The sequence below is a fragment of the Pleurodeles waltl genome, chromosome 4_2 (genome assembly GCF_031143425.1).
Source record: "Pleurodeles waltl isolate 20211129_DDA chromosome 4_2, aPleWal1.hap1.20221129, whole genome shotgun sequence".
NCBI classification, from domain to species: Eukaryota; Metazoa; Chordata; class Amphibia; order Caudata; family Salamandridae; genus Pleurodeles; species Pleurodeles waltl.
The window spans coordinates 514,354,450-514,372,444 of NC_090443.1; the positions used below are offsets into that span (position 1 = coordinate 514,354,450).

At 48.0% G+C, this 17,995-nt stretch overlaps 1 long non-coding RNA gene across 1 annotated transcript in view; it reads right to left on the reverse strand.

The window, feature by feature from the left end:
• Nucleotides 1-13,326, reverse strand: part of LOC138294172 (uncharacterized) — a 105,229-nt gene extending 91,903 nt beyond the window's left edge. Inside the window, exon 1 of the long non-coding RNA XR_011203239.1 lies at nt 13,241-13,326. This is a non-coding gene — a long non-coding RNA (uncharacterized lncRNA). The remainder of the gene's footprint in view (nt 1-13,240) is intronic.
• Nucleotides 13,327-17,995: the final 4,669 nt, after the last annotated feature.

Sequence of the window (17,995 nt, forward strand, 5' to 3'; positions counted from 1 at the left end):
ACCTTTTATTGCTTGACAATACAATGTTGAAAGGTAGCCCTATTCTAACATCTTTTAGTGCGGGTACCATTGTTAGTTTCTTAAAAAAGGGAAAAGAGGAGGAAGATTCCAATTCATACCGCATACTCACTTTATTGAACTCTGATTATAAAATTATTATGATGCTTCCGGCCAATGGATTTAATTTGATAGCAGCAAAATTAATCCATCATGATATTGTCAGCTTGGTATGAATACGCATTACCAAGCCAAAGCATTGGACTATTTTTCAGTCAATAGTATTTCTGCCATGGTTGTGGCCTGGGAAATGTTATTTAGCATTTTAGCCAAATTTGGGGTGTCTTCCCAGATCACGGTCTGGTGAATAGGATGTATCTGAATGCTGAATCCAATATCTTAATAAATGCCACAGAGGTGGGTAAATTACAAGTTTGTTGAGGGACCCTGCAGGGGTTCCCCACTGTTGCGGATTTTGATCACTTTCTTCATTGGCAATTGCAATTAGGCAGAATACTGATATTAGACCTCCTATTGTTCAGATGGGGAAGACTAAATTATATAGGCAGATTACCTTTTATTGCTTCACAATACAATGTTGAAAGGTAGCCCTATTCTAACATCTTTTAGTGCGGGTAACATTGTTAGTTTCTTAAAAAAAGGAAAAGAGGAGGAAGATTCCAATTCATACCGCATACTCACTTTATTGAACTCTGATTATAAAATTATTATGATGCTTCCGGCCAATGGATTTAATTTGATAGCAGCAAAATTAATCCATCATGATATTGTCAGCTTGGTATGAATACGCATTACCAAGCCAAAGCATTGGACTATTTTTCAGTCAATAGTATTTCTGCCATGGTTGTGGCCTGGGAAATGTTATTTAGCATTTTAGCCAAATTTGGGGTGTCTTCCCAGATCACGGTCTGGTGAATAGGATGTATCTGAATGCTGAATCCAATATCTTAATAAATGCCACAGAGGTGGGTAAATTACAAGTTTGTTGAGGGACCCTGCAGGGGTTCCCCACTGTTGCGGATTTTGATCACTTTCTTCATTGGCAATTGCAATTAGGCAGAATACTGATATTAGACCTCCTATTGTTCAGATGGGGAAGACTAAATTATATACTGATGATAACATGTTGATTCTTGACAGCAATAAATACTTACAGGAAAAAGCTTGTGAGATCTTCCCACAAATTGAGCAGGTGTGGGGGGGGGGCTATACAATCAATAAGCTGACCCTGGTAACTCTAATTTTTTAACTATTGGAACCACCTGTTTGATGTCCTAAATAAATTGTGTTTCCTGCAATTGATGGTGCGTACGTACCATTGATAAAAGTCCCATCTCACATAGGTGTCTGTGCCAGAGGAAATGTTTGACTGCAACCATCTGTATATGAGATACAGTTGTATGTCATAGGGAAGCCAGAGGCAATGCGGTTCCCACAAGGCTAACGCGAAGATGTAAGTTTTTTACATTTCTGCAGAAATCAGGTGAACTAGGCTCTGGATATCCTAACATGCCCCTTCACATCTGACTCCAGTCACACAAGCCACCATCTCTCATTTTTCCTCAGCTGAAATCCTCTAGCAACTTATGCTTAATAACTAGGAGAGCTGTGTACTCTTTGCCAATTGAAAATTCCCTATATGCTAGCAGTATTTAGTAACTACTGAGACTGTGCACTTCTGTCAGGCACCAGAGGCCAGATGAGCACAGGTGTAACCTTTGTGAACAGGTGGCCACTTTAAATTTATGACATGATGATGGTTGTCAATGCTTCACCCCAAGCACCAGGCAGAATTCTCCCCCTCAGGCCCTAGGAGGTCGAGTACCAGTGAGCATGTGTAGACACTGTACATTTACAGCCGAGTAATGCTTGAAAGATTTTGACTCATCGAGAAATACAGGGGAGACTCTCCATACAGACATACTGACAGAAGATTATGAAGTAAGATGGATTGTTTTCCATGTGTAAGCAAGCAAGATCCAAGAAGACCTGAAAAGGAGCCAAAGAGCTTTCATTAAGTATTTAAATACAATTATGCATTGCCTGGTCTTGTTAAAAATGCTGCCTCAAAAGCAGCAATGAGCTGTTATGGTGCTGAGCGTAAATAAATAGAGTTCTTTAGAGGACGAGCCTCCTACTTGCCTTTCAAGGTTAGAGCAACTGTTGGCATCTTATTTTGGTGAGGAGATGAGTCCACATGTGTGGAGGAAAATACAGAGTAGGTGCAAGTTGGCCACTCGGGATATCAACATTTATCCATTAACTCCCTGGGTTTCCTTTTTGGTTTGCTTGTTTTTAAATCGGTTTACCCTGATTTAGAAACAAGCACTGGCAAAGCCAAACAGTGTGGTGTTGGCTGCCAGCCTTTTGGCTTTGTGAATGTTTGCTTTATTTTGCCATGGTTGTTATAAAACAATGTGGTGAGAGACGCTGGACCCTTGCCAATGTTAAACAAAATGGAAATAAACAAAAATATTTTTTTATCTGAAAAAGCAAATATTTGCATGGTCTCTCGCACTGAAGGGAACCGCTTTGTGTTCAGATGTGTCCCTTGCGAAAGGGCAGAATGACGTCACTTACTGTGGAGTCAGCCAATGACTGAGGTGGGCTGACCCACTGCCCCCGCTGCATGCTGGGGTGGGCAGAAGAAACAAAATCACTGCTTACAAAATCTCATCAAAACGAAATCTAAACCTCTCAAAACGAAATCTCTGCAACTGAAACCCAAAGACTATTACTTTAATCTCTGGAGCATATCTCTGTGTCTGCTACTCTGTTTCAGTCTGTAATGTTGAAGAATATAATTCTTTTTTTGTTTGTTATGAATAGTAATGGCAAGAGATTGCCCTTATTAACTGATTCAAGGGTGTAAACTGTATTCTGAGTGTCTAACCTAGGAGTCTACAACTTTTTCAGTAATAAGAGCTAGTTCTATCCAGTGAAAATCACCCCAAGCAACCAATAATATTAGTGTTGCAACCATATCGAACACGATTACATTAGAGGCCACCATATGTAAGATTACCAGCAGTAGCCAACTTAGTGCTTCAAGCAGCGTTAGTCAACAGTAACAATAATATTATTTTCCATTTAGAATGCCTTTATAATGGCAACACCTAACAACCATAGCTGCAATGCCCCTTGCACAAAGGGAATATTAGTAATAAGTCTCTCTAATACCACATGGCTTATCACTCAAACTTCCGCTTTAAATGTATATTGGAGATATATATTGGAACTTTTATCAGAACATAAGGTTTTATGTTTATGACTTCTCAAAATACATTCATTTTCACCTCGTATATGAACTTTTCACATTTGGTTGACATATAATAATTCAACCAAGTACAAGCTTCTTGCTTAGTAAGTTGGAATGCCCACACAATATCTACTTAAAAAGTAACTGGAGAACTACCAGTAGCTCACAAGGTACTTGTTGGAGAAGCCTGGACTATCCTCACATCAACTCGTTTGAATGAGACTTGCGGCTCCACCTCACTAATCTGGATGAGTCAAGCACTACATGAGAGTACTAAGGCCCTCATTACGAGTTTAGTGGTATTTGGGCAAGACAACCGTGCGAAATGGTGCCACCTTACCAGCAGTGGTGGCAGAATAGCGACCGCCGGATTACAAATCACAAAACACAAACCGCCAAAATACAGACACAAAACCAACACCGCCAGGCCAACCCACGGCGAATAAGTGACTGATCAATCGCTGGCCCCGCCACGCCAACACCATTCTGACCATCATATTATGAATCAACCTCCAGAACACCGGAACATGCACGGCGGACACGTAGGCGGTTCGCACCGCAGCAGCACAAAAAGGCACGGCGGGAAGTAGCTAACACCACATTGCCTAGTTCAAATTTCCCACACCTGATAACCATACACACACCACGCACACCTGACCATGCCACCATATAACCATCCCCCCCAGCAAGCTGTTGCAACAAATAGGAGCAGCCACAGCCACCCTTGAGACTAAGCACACACTGAACACAGCAAACAAAGATCACACAGCACACATTGCACAAAACAACACTGCAGCTCCCCAGCACGCACAGTCAAACACCCCCATATCACCACACACCCCATACGCCACCTGACATGCACAACACATTCCCACCCCACAACATGACACGCCAGAAGCACCCACGGTTACCCAACAATGAGTTGCAGGTCAAGGTGGATGAGATCATCAGAATCGAGCCACAGCTCATGGGTGCCCAGGTACAACAAACACCAATAGCCAAAAAAACACAGCTATGGCAAAGGATCGTCAACAGGGTCAACGCAGTCAGCACATCCCCACGCATAAGGGAGGACATCAGGAAGAGGTGGAACGACCTCAGGGGGAAGGTCCGTTCCATGGCGTCCAGGCAGAGGATAGCCAGTAATAAGACCGTCAGTGGGCCCCACCACCTCCCCTCCGGCTGACAACCTGGGAGTGGAAGGTCCTGGACATCATGTATCCTGAGGGCCTGACTGGCATCAGCGGAGGGCTCAACACCAGTAAGTCAGCAATTCCCACCAAGCACCAACCACCCATGCCCAGCATGTCACCCCACCACTCTCCAACCCACTGCAACCCACCCCACCGACCCCACCCCAAACACCCCACGTCCCTCCTCTGCATGCCACACCATCCCACTCCCACCATCCCTACTCACACACCCCAAATGCACGGATGTCAACCGCAATGTGAAGAACCACAGCTCCCACAATCCAATCCAAAACAATGTCTGCAGTGCAGCAGCTATCATTGCTATCACTGGGAAACAAGTTGAGCCACTGCATGCTTTCAAAACAGGGACACAACAGTCACACAACTAACATCTACCATATCCATCCACAGGTACCCCTGCCACTGTCACCCTGCAGAGGATTCCAGGCTAAGATAGCCCTCCCCAGGATGAAGGCCCCACTAGATGTCTGGAAGAGGACGACTTACCTGGGCCATCTGGGGTCACTTGGCAGTCCACCAACGGCACACCCACCCTGGTCACACTGGAAGACCCTACCCATGTGGCAACAATACCACAGCTAGACAGAGAACCCCAAACCAGTGCCCCAAGGACCCATCACTCAGAGTTGTGCCCCGTGGTACAGCGGCCAGAGTCAAGGGCATCCACCCCAGACAATGACGCCCTACTGCTACTGGGAATGGGCTCACTGTGCCAGGGGCATAGGCCCAGCGGGTCAGGGGTAGTAGGAGGATAACCGTGACCCAAGGGTCGGGACAGCCACACCAACTAACTGCCCAGAAGGGCCTCAACCAAGTCCTGGGTGTGTACCAGCACACCCATGACACAGTGGCTATGATCCTCGCTACAGTGCAGGAGACCCAGAGGTTGCAGGGGCAATACCATTTGGGAGGCCATGCAACAGTGGCATGCCCACAATACCACGATGACCTCCATTGTAGGGGTGCTCAAGGACCTGACCACTGTCATGCGTGAGTCCACCACCCACCATCAGTGGCAGTCAGTGGCATGGAGGCCCCGCCACAGGTCTCGCAGGACACAAGCACCCCTACCTCTGTAGCTGAGGAAACCCCACACAAGCGAGGACGTCCAACTAGATATCCAGCCGGCCATGATGCCCAGACCATGACCACTGCCAGGAAGTGATCCTCTCCTGAACATTCTCCCTTGTGTGTGACACCCTGTTGACTGTCCACTCCCACATCTCTGTCTACCCTTGGCCAGCAAACTGGACCTGGACTACCTACAGCTGGCCTTGCCATTCTTATGATTTCTGCAGCCATGACCCCAGTCATCACCCCTCACACTTATACATCACAAATAAACTACAAATGAGCACAGTCCATGTCTACGTGTTTATTTGCCATGAGTATGTATGGAACTGCCAATATGTGTACAAGTGGCAACCCATTGCCCTGCACATTCGTGGGAGGGTGACAGCGGGGAGCAAAATGACGGGAGGTAGACTGTGGAGCAGGCAGTGGCTGGACATATGTGTCAATGGAGGCAGCAGCCCAGGCAGGGAGCACAGAACACCACAACATTGTCCTGAAAGGAGAGCAAGACAGGGACAATAATCACTGTAGGAGTCAACAGACGCCAACTCCACACAAATGCACTGTAGGAAAGGGTATCCAGGGCAGATATGCCAGGCAGGTCCACAACCATATGGCCAGTACCAACACACATACACAACACATACCATACCCACTTCCAGCAACAACAATGTTGCACTGCTACCCAATGTTGACTCCCAGGATGGACGCTGCACATATGCAACAACCCTGTGTGGCACACACACAGCACCTGCACTGGCAACTCAGGGAACATTCCACATACACATTGATGACACTAGTGCACTAGCACAACACCTGCCTGCCCATAGGCCTCACCTGTACACTGTGACTACCTCAGTCATCGGCCCAGTGACACCCCCCCCCCGAACCCACCCAGATTCAGATCTGCAATCCATTACTGTCAGTGGTCACAGACAACAGGTGGCATAAGGGACAAGGCAAACAGTTGTAGAGGATACATACCACACAGTTTCCACATACCTGCATCTCAGCTGAAATAATGTTGAATCAGCTCTGCCATTGAGTCAGCTGCATCATCATCCTCTTCATCACTCCCCATGTCTCCTTCATCAGCCACTGGCACAGCTACCTCCTCCTCTGCATCCAGCAATGGGATGTGATGCCTCAGGGCCAGATTGTGCAGCATGCAGCAGGCCACAATGATCTGGTACACCTTCTGTGGGTTGTAGAGCAGGGCACCCCCGGAGACATGCAAACACCGGAACCTAGCCTTCAGCAGACCAAAGCATCTCTCATTGACCCATCTGGTATGATGGTGGGCCTCATTATAACGGTCCTCTGCAGCTGAGGTTGGACGCCTCACGGGTGTCAGGAGCCAGGGCAGGTTGGGATAGCCAGAGTCACCTGTGTGCATAGAGGGAAGAGGCATATCAGGACCGGTAGGGCAATAGGGTAGGCACACAAGGGTGCAGTGAGCTGAGGGGCACACATATGCAGGGGAACATACCAATGAGCCAGGCCGGTCCCTCTGGAGTGGTGCCATCATGTGTGGGATGCTGCTGTTCCTCAGGATGTAGGAATCATGCTCAGAGCCTGGGTACTTGGCCGTCACCTGGGAGATGCACTGGTCCGCGAGACAAACCACCTGCACATTGACTGAATCAAAGTTTTTACGGTTTCTGTACACCTGGTCATTTCTCCTGAGTGGCACCAGGGCAATGTGGGTGCCATCAGCAGCACCTATGACATGTGGGACGTGTGCCACAGCGTAGGACACAGCCTTGACAGTGGGCAAATCTGCACGTTGGGGGAACCGAATGTAGCTGACCATATGTTTAATCAGGGCACACAGTACATCCCTCAGGATGTTGCTGAACATGGGCTGCGACATCCCACTTGTGAGGCCCACTGTGACCTGGATGGAGCCTGAGGCAAGGTAGTGGAGGAATGACAACACCTGCACTATGTGAGGGACGGTATTGTGATTGCGTATGTCAGGCAACAGATCCAGCTCCAACTGGGCCACTAGTTCCATTATGGTCACACGGGTGATAGGTCTGAATGATGTGACGCTCTTCCAGTGTGGCAAGGTCTACTAGGGGCCTGTACACCGGTGCATTCCTCATCCTCAACCGTGCATAGTATCTGGGAACAGGGGAGAGGTGTTAACATGTCATGCCCCATAGATGTATGATGAACTAAATTTCACACACATCAAACATTCTAAATGTGAAATGGTTGCCGCCTGTCTGCATGCATGGGAAAGGTGGACGTGAGATCATCCCGCCGGCCTAACACGTCATGGTGGTATGCGGTCACGGCTGCTGTGCTACTCACCATTGGTTCACACTGTTGCCAATGGGAGGCAGAAGCCAAATATGATCGCCGCTGCTGTGACGTGATGTCCGCGGCGGCCGTGACTGCCATTTCATGAGCTCATGCTCATTTGACTCCTGAACCTCGTGCACTGAAGACCTCCACTGCGTGTGTTGCTGTGTACTGACTCTGGTAGCCAAGATGCCGCATCCAGCAGTAGACAGGTCCCAGCCTTAACACAGGAGGAGTTGGAGCGGCTTGTAGACGGGTCCTGCCCCGGTGTGGACAGTTGTATGGGGCACAAGAGCAGCCAGTGAGTCCTGTATGTGAGTTGTAGGCCTGGGGGTGGGGGGCCTTGGTAGGTGGCAGTGTGAATGGAGTACAGACATGGGTGAGGGGCCGAGGGCTACGTTGGCGGACGACATGTGGGTGTGGTAGTATGATGTGTGCTGTCCACTACTGTCCCAGGAATGCCACTCTACATGACTGTGTTCTTCTGTCTGTGTCACCCATGCAGGTCAGCGCCCATCAGAAGAAGGGGATTTGGCATGCCATCACCAGGCAAGTGCGGACCCTGGGGTCCATGCCCGGTGGAGCACCCACTGCAAAAAGCAGTGGGAGGACCTGCGACGCTGGGCCCGGAAGACCGCAGAGGCCCATCTGGGGACGTCTTCCAAATGAGGGAGAGGAGCCCATTGGCCCTGACCCCCCCTAATGGCCCGCATATAGGCGGTGGCCTACCCTGAGGTGGATGGGCGCTTGAGGGCAGCACAGCAGCCACATGGGGTTGAGTACTCAGTCTCACCTGTGACATGTGCTGAAATGGTGGCTCTGGGTGGCACCATTGGGTTGCTGTGGTGTGGACGCTAGGTACACTGATGTCCCCATGGGTTGTGTCCATCTGGGTAGGATTGACATCACAGGTGTGAGTAATGCCATGCAGTCAGTGGTAGCGGACCGTCTCCTTCAATGAATAACTCTGTGGCCACCTACTTGCTAGATCTGCTTGCCAGCACATGGCAACTGGATCTTCAGAGCTGGGGTGTCAGGGCATTGTGATTGGTCCTGACCAACCATTGTGCCAGGGGTGTATCCATGACCTCAATCAGATGGCAGACACTGCATGTATGGTGGGGTGGGTGCACAAAGTGGTGAAAGTGCTTCTTGACAATAGGCAAGGGGGCTTGCCAACTAGCCGTGCAGGATCCTCTTGGGTGTGGTGGGTATGACACTCCTCATGTTGAGATATGCCTCAGTCAGCGGTTGACATGTGCATTGTTGCGGTATATCCCATGGTATCACCAAGTAGTAGGATGTTCAGAGGTGGGCATAATGTATAATAATTATGGCATCAAATGCTGTTATTCTACACTGTGTGACGGTTGAGCTGGCATTGATCGATTGTACCCAGTCTCTCTCCCTCCCTGTCCTCCTCTGTCTTTGTGTGCATCAGCATCATCTGACGAAGGAGAAGGGGCACCAGCAAGTGGGGAAGTCGCAGCCCACAGGACGCAGGAGGCTGACTCCAGCAGAGCCGAGGGGACCAGTGGGACGGAGGGCAAGGGGAGTGCCATGGGGGAGACCAGATCGACCACTACATCTTCAGATTCCTCCTCCGATGGCTGCTTCCTCATGGTGGTGGACCCATCTGGGACCACCCCAGCATCATCCTTGTCCGCCATCCCATACCAGCACTGCCCTCCCTGTAGCTCCCCACCCAGTTGCCCGTTCCCACTCACACAAGAGGGTGGGCATCTCCTTCGCCACAGGCACCTCTGCTCCTGCCCCAGTCAGCCCTGATGCTCTGAATGAGGAGTCTATTGACCTCCTGAGGTCCATCTCTGTGGGGCAGACAACTATTGTGAATGCCATCCAGGGACTGGCAGCCCAGATGCAACAGTGCAATGCATTCATGGAAGACATTCATGGTGCCTTGTCTGGCCTACAGAGATTGTTTCAGGCTCTAGCCTCCTCATTGACAGCAGCCAGTGTCCCTTCTTCTTCTGTCCCACCTACAGCTACCTGTTCCCAATCTCACACCCCCCTCCCCTCACCCATCCAAGGCACACCTACTGACCCACATGCTTCCACATCAACAGACACGGGATGCAAGGACAAACACAGGCACCAAAGACACCACCCCGCCATGCACACACTCAACACACACATGCGACATGTCAACATCCACACCCTGCACCAACTCCCCAGCCACCTTCCCCTCTCAGTCGACACAACACTCACACCTGCAGTCATCATCACATCAGTCACTGTTCCTGCCACATGTGCCCTCACTGCTGCAGTCACCACATCTTCTGACCCCCATTCATGGACCCCATACACCACTCGCGCGCAGACACCACAACTATCAACACACCAAAATGCAGCATATCCACCCTCCCTGCAGACACCACCCCAACATACACTCACACTTCCCCACCATCTCCCTGCATCTCCTCCCCACTTCCTCCCAGTACATCTAAACGCGCACACTCACCCACCCAAAAGTCCCTTAAAACACACATTTTATCCACCCATGCACTATTACACATCCACGTACACATCTCACAACCATACCCACTCCATCCACTTCCAAACGTATTTCCGGTGACCTCCCATGTGTTCCCAAAAAACGTTTCCTACGAGAGTTTTCCCTGTTCCCACCACTGACCCAGTTCCCTGTTCCCCCCAAGCGCCCTGCTACCCATCCTCTGCCCCAGCCTTCCACATCCAAGTCTGCCACTGCCCCTGCCCATGCCCCTCCACCACCTGCAACTTCCGCCCCTGTCACGTCCACTGCTCCTGCTGCCAAACCCAAGCCCACTCCCTCCTCTTCTCAGGCCAAGCCCATACCCACTCCCCTTGCTAAGCCCCCCATCCAAGGAGAAGCCCAATCACCCCCCTTGCTAAGCCCCCCATCCAAGGGCACCCCTAAGGGACCCCCCTCCAGGCCCAGGTGGAAGGACCCCCCCTTGCAAGCCCAAAGACCCCCTTGCCCCCAACCCCCACCCCTGAGGTGCCTGCATTCCCCATTGATGCCCCTGCCCTATGGAGGTCTGCACTTTGCAGTCAGGAGTCAAGTTGGGGTGTCATCTTGTGCCCAGTGTGCTCTGGGCACTATGGATTTTGGACTGTATGTACATTTGTTGTTGCACAATTTAGCAATATTTGGTTCTCATGCGACACTACACCATTGTTGTCGTTGTTACCTACCTAGTCCTGGCTTTCATTCACCAAGTATGTGTGGTGGTGGTGAGTATTGGTGAGTGTGTTTGTGTGTGTGTGTGTTGGTACGGGTGTTTGCGTGTGTGTGTGGGTGGGGATGGCTTCCCGTGTCGTGTATGTGTGTACTAACGTCATTCCCTCCAGTGTGTGCTAGGCTGGTGTACTTATGGTTGGTGTTGTGGTCGCTGTATCCGGTCCGGGAGTTGCAGGGCCTGGTAGAGGATTGGAAGGAGTTGCAATTCGCGTGCCATGGTGCCTACAAACGTGCCTGTGTTACTGAAGGTGGGCGTTCCATTTATATTGTTTGTTTCCGCCAGGCTTTTGGTGGCGGTGGTTCCGCCCTGGAAATCCTGGTGGTGTGCAACCTTGTAATATGGTCGTGGGATGTTTTTCAGGTACCTTTCCAGGACTTGTAATATGGCGGTCTTCACTGCCAGGCCTGCAGCGGTACGACTGCCAACTCCACTGCGGCGGTAAGCTGACCACCAAACAAATCTAAATCACCTAGTTGGAGTGCATCAGTCTTATGGCCCCAGGATACCAGTGGTAAATGATGCCAGATTGTTACAAATGGGGTCAAGTACTGCCCAGCTCCCTCGAGAATCAAAGAAAAGGCCTTAGAGCGGGGCTGAGGGTGACATCATTATGACATTGAAAGTAGAATATGTGCTTTTTCCTCTTCTGCCTGGAAAATATGCAGGGCTGCCTGGCAAAAAGTCCCCCATGGGGAAAACCCTTTTCATTTGGGACTCCACTGGATTTTCCCCTGAACTGCCATACATGAATTGTGGAGAGGGGGAGATAGAGGGTTACCATCAGCTCTGAACTGGAGGAACTCACCACTACCCCATCACCATCCTTCTACCCCTTTAGGGCAGGTTAGGACTGGGACAGAAAATAAATGTGCCCCCATTAGTAAATTAGAAAGCTAAAAAAGTGGACCCTGTTTTCAAACTGGGGCAGTTCTGAACTTGCAAAGACACACCTGTTAGTGTTTTGCAGGACAGTTTGACTGTGCTCTAGAGCAGACAACATTCAGGTGGCGATTAGAATTGCAGAGTCTAACCTGGCAGATACTGGTAGAGCCAGGTATACCCAGTACTTAATTTGTAAAATAAAAAGTGCTGGTGCCGAAGCTCTGCTCTGACGTTTGCATTATTTAATATCGGCACACTGAATACCAAGGCTGTTCTATCTGCAGTCTACCCCATGACTCTTAAATCCACTACCATATACCATCTTACTTTTATTCTTGCAGGTTCCTGCCTCCTCCCTTTGTGACTTTTTTCCATCTTTCTCTTCCTCCTTCATTTCCCTTTGTGTGTTTTTCCCACTTTATCCTCTAATGTTTTCGGGAAATATCCAAGGAGGAAAATTGAGTGTGGCGAATGGCAGTGGTCCCCATCGGCAACCACCGGGTCAAATTAAGCACTGGCTATACTATCATCTGATTGAGCTTTCCCCACAACCATCGTTTGCTAATTGGTCGATGGGCAGCAGGGTGTTTACTAAGGGCGGAGGGACAGTAACAGTGAAAATCGGTTAAGACAGATCCAATGTAAATATGCACAAATTGAAATATGTGCTAAATGTGTTGTATGTTCAGGTCTCCGTTCTTAACAGTTGCAAACGTGTACCATCATCTTGTTTGAATGTTAACCCCTCCCATCCTTAACCACTTCCCTCCCACCTCCCCTGGTTTCTTTCCACATAAAAATTACAAATATAACCCACCAAAACAGGTGCACACATAAATAATCTTTTATTTTCGGGCCTCCTCCAGTGCCAGTTGAGGGACTGAATTGAGAAACCACTGATGCGCCTTGCAGCTTGTCACAGAGAGCACAGCGGGCCATTAAAGCCATAGATTATTCACTCCTCGTATGTTCATTTTTAGCTTTTATGCACGTGTCTCTCCATACTCACTTCCAAGAGATAAGCATCTCAAATCCTTGTAACATGTCGTCATAGCAATAATTCATACAGGTATTGTGCACACTCGGCATGTATTCTGAAAGTCTTTATGTGTTTTTCGCAGGTGAAACAGCTGCTGAAATTCAAGGATTTTTAATGCAAGCTGTTCTCTCCCCTGAGACTAGCCGGCACTGACATACTTATCAGCACAGCACAGTGTAAATCTAAATTTATCACTTACCTAACACGACCGCAAACAAGTCTAAAGGGACGCAGTCGCTTTGCACGCAGTCATATTCTTTCGTCTCAGCATGTGCAGGTTTTCGCTATTTGCTCCACTGATCTAAAGGTGTGGTTGTGTGTGGGCGTTGTTGACGATTGACAGACAATTGAAACGCGGTACAGGGACGTACATGTAAGTTAGAACTCGTTTATCTAGTTTTCTTATCTCCAACTTTATCAATATTGAGCTGCAGTACACTTTCTACTCATCAATATACTTTCAGCCACTTGACATTGTTAGAAAGGGAGTCTCTAGTTGGCAGTCAGTCTACACCCAGTCCAAGTAGGAACCCTCACTCTATATCAGGGTAAGGGAGTCACACTTCTAAGATAACCCCTGCTCACCCCCTTAGTAGTTTGGCGCAAGCAATTAGGCTTATTTCAGAGGCAATGTGCTAAGTATTTGTACCATCACACACTAACACAGTAAAAACACTATAAATGGACACCAAACCAGTTTAGAAAAATAGCCAATATTTATCTAAGTAAAACAAGACCAGAATAACAAAAATCCAACATATGCAAGCAAAGATATTAATTTTTAAAGATTAAATCCCAATAAAGCGCTTAGAAACACAATAGCTTCAACTGGGGCTATCATGATGTTGACGGAGTCGCTCACAGCAATCCTACTCCACTTGCAAGGGAGTGCAGCGCTGGTCATGGAGTCACACGGACCCCAGTTACAGCACCTTAGAAACAGGCAAAACAAAGACATTGCACAGAGTCTGGGAGGTGAGGCCTTGGTGGAGTCTGTGCAGCTGCGGTTCCTCACTGCTACGGGGAGATTAGGTGTTGGTTCCTTACTGTGAGGCAGGGGAGGGAAGGCGTTGGTTCCTTTCGGTTGCAGGGGAGATGATGCGGCATAGGTGGTGAGGTATCAGTTCCTTATGATCAGGTGGGGTCAATGAGTCCAGCAGGTCAAGACGAGATGAGGCAACTTTGCAGTGTTGCAGTCATACCACGGGGCCACAGGTACCATGGTGGAGTCAAGTGTCACAGACGTCGGTGACACAGCACTTGGGACTCACAATGTCACAGGACTTGAGAGGCACTGTGCCGGCTTCCAGCCAGCGTGTCGGGTCTGCGGCTTTAGTCGCAGTCGTAGGCACTTCAGCTGGGAGCACGGCTTTGAATGCAGGCAGCAGCGCAGAGTCCGGCAGCGGTGCCGGTTCTGGAGTCGTCCAGGTTTGATATGCCTGGTTCTTCTTGTTTTCACCTGATCTCACTTCCAAGGGCCCAGGATGTGGATTTGGCACAGATTGGTAAGTCAGGGCTCTCAGCAAGAAAGCCCAGGTGCTGACAGATGAAGTCTTTGATGTCCCTGAGACTTCTAAGAAGAGGCAAGCTCAGTTCAAGCCCTTGGAGAACCTTGGAAAGCAGGATGTAGGAAGGAAAGTCCCGTCCTTTCACTCCCAGGGCAGAGCAAGAGCAGCAGCATGTCAGCACAGCAAAGCAACAAGCAAAGTGGCAGGTCCCCCTCAAGCATCCAGCTCTTCTACTTGGTAAAATGTCCTCAGTCCAAGAGTGTTCTGAAGTTGTGGGATCAGCAGTCCAATACTTATACTCATTTCTGCCTTTGAAGTAAGCAAACTTCAAAGGAAAGTATTTGTAGTGTACAAGACCCTGCCTCTCCTTTTCCTGTTCCCAGACACACTCCAGGGGGTTGGAGACTGCTTTGTGTAAGGACAGGCACAGCCCTATTCAGGCTCAAGTGTCAGCTCCTCCCTCCACTATAGCCCAGGAAGACCCATCAGGGCATGTAGGACACACCTCAGCTCCCTTTGTGTGAATGTCTAGAGTGAATTCACAAACAGCGCAACTGTCAGTCTGACCCAGACATGTATTCCACAGCTAGGCAGAGGCACAGAATAGTTAAGCAAGAAAATGTCCACTTTCTAAAAAAGGCATTTTCAAACTTACAATCTAAAAACCAACTTCACAAAAAGATGTATTTTTAAATTGTGAATTCTGAGACCCCCAAACTCCAGATCTCCTTCTGCTCCCAATGGGAAACTGCACTTAAAAGATATTTCCAGGCAACCCCCTTGTTATCCTATGTGAGAGATAAGCCTTGCAATAGTGAAAAACGAATTTAGCAACATTTCACTATCAGGACATGTAAAACACACTAGTACATGTCCTACCTTTTAAATACACTGCACCCTGCCCACGGGGCTGCCTTGGAGCTACCTTAAGGGTAATGTACATGTATAAAAAGATAAGGTTTGGGCCTGGCAAGTGGGTACACTTGCCAGGTAGAACTGGCAGTTTAAAACTGCACACATAGACACTGCAGTGGCAGGTCTGAGACATATTTACAGGACTACTCATGTGGGTGTCACAGTCAGTGCTGCAGATCCACTAGTAAGATTTGATTTACAGGTCCTGGGCACCTCTGGGGCACTTTACTAGGGGCCTAGAAGTAAATCAAGCATGCCAGTCATGAAGAAAACTAATCACCAACCCAATTTAGATAGAGAGAACTTGCACATTAGCACTGGTCAGCAATGGTAAAGTGCCCAGAGTCCTAAAGCCAGCAAAACCTAAATTCAGCACAGGATCATAACAGGAGGTCAGAAGCAAAAAAGACAGGGGAAACCAAAAGCTGACAGGTCTAACAAGAATTATGTAAACATATGTCATAGTGTTTCAGCGCTTCATGTAGCAGTCAGATTAGAGGCAAGTTATGCCCAGACCTCACAGAGAGTCATAGCAGGGATGTACAGGAGAATGGGAAAGAAAGAAAGGGAGGGAGAACACCACAGGATACGCTAGGAACAGAAGCAAGAGATGAGGCTATGTGAGGGCTTCAGAATGATCAGTTAAAGCATCACCCCAAGTGAGTGATTAGGAAATATGTTTATTATTGTTATTAGTAGTAGTAGTAGTAGTAATAATGGTAATAGTACCAACAGTAATCATAACAACAACAGCAATAATAATAAAACTAATAATAATAATAGTGTTATTTATTAGCTGCCAACTTCAAAATCGTCTGCAAGCACAGGCCTTCTATTATTATTATTATTGTTTTAAACAGGTAGGTCTTGAGGTTTTTTTCTTGAATTTTCTTGGTTTCCTTTCTAGTGGCAGCTGGAAGATTCTTCCACCACCTAATTCCAAGTTATCTCAGTTTGCGGCCTCTTTCTGTAATAAGTGTGCATACTTTTCTTCACTGGATGGTGGGGTCTAATGGAATTGTATGGTTTGATTTTGTTGGTGAGATACGTCCTGAGTACATGTAACTGGTCATGGTTCAGTCCTAATGCAGAGACCACAATCCACATATGAAAGTCATGTGCACAGAAATGGCAGGAACCTTGCCCTGAGTCCTTTACTTGTGAAAAGACTCTTACTGTTTGTGCAAAGGAATAATATGTAATAACAAATTGAAGGATTGTTTCGATAGACACAATGCACTTTGACGCAAAATCAATTAGTAGCCTCTGAAATCTAGTGGGAGTGGGATGAATAATTTTTTGTAAGTTGCAAAGCCATTGGCGTAAGAGAATGACAGTGACTAGGAGTACCTTTGGAAAATTGAATGGAATCAGAATCTGAAAGTTTGGTGACTGACATTGAGATAAGGTGTGTTAAGTCATAAGAATGAGGGGACATATTTAAGAAAAGTTGCTCTGCACCCAGTGCAGCACCACTTTCCTAGCGCCCGGTAGCGCCCCTAACACAACCATACGGCGCACCATGGCTGTAGTAAGGGAACTAGTTTTTGATGCTAGTTTGGCACTTTGCTGGACTAGTGTAAAAAATGCTGACGCTAATCCTGCAAAACACCTAGATGCTCATTGAAAACAATGGGAGCCTCATTTTAATGCCTGCTCTGTGCAGGTGTTAAAAATGCTGAAAGAACTGCACAAAGAAATCTCTTAGATTTCTTTGCTCCTTATTTTCACCCCATCACCCCACCCCAATGGGAGAACGTCCCCTCTTGCATACATTATGTGTGGCACAGGCATAATGTGGCACAAGAGGTTACAAAGTGGCGTAATGCATGCATTGGGCCACTTTGTATATATGGCACTGCGATTTTGGCATCATTGGGGCTCTTAAATATGCCCCAAGGAGTGTTTGAAGGACAACATCTTGAGCTGTATATGGAACATCATGAAAGAGGCAGCTCCACCTGACGGGGTAAAGAACTGACTTAAAAACTGATGATTTTGAGCAGGAGACCTCTGGGTGTGGGGTGTCTTTTCTGTGGGGAGCTCGGCAGCCTTCCAAAGTTGTAAATTATCAGCGCAGTGAGAGGAATACTAGTGAGGTGGGGAGGGTAAGAACTTGTTACCCAGGGGAATGGCTGGGCTGTGGGCCCTAGTTAATATTTTGTCAAAACAGTTCCTCGAGATTTAGTTCTGCTTTCACTCGTTATAAAAAGTGTGAATGTGTTTTTTTTGTGTTATTACAAAGACGGTAATATATTAAAGCGAAGCAGCCCTCCACACTGTTGCTCACATGCAGTAAAATTCATGGAGTGTCTGCTCACTGTATACAGTTGGTGCATAGCTGCGTGGTTACATTCAATCACGGGGGTTAAATGTACATGTAGACACTGCAGAATATGGAAGTAAAGAGCAGCCATGGCTGTAGGGAGGAGGTATATTTGCTCCTTTGGCCATGGATATATTGCTGATGAGGTAATTCGTCAGTAAAGTTTTTATCCACATCAGAAGTGGAAAGATTCTGTGCAGTTGCT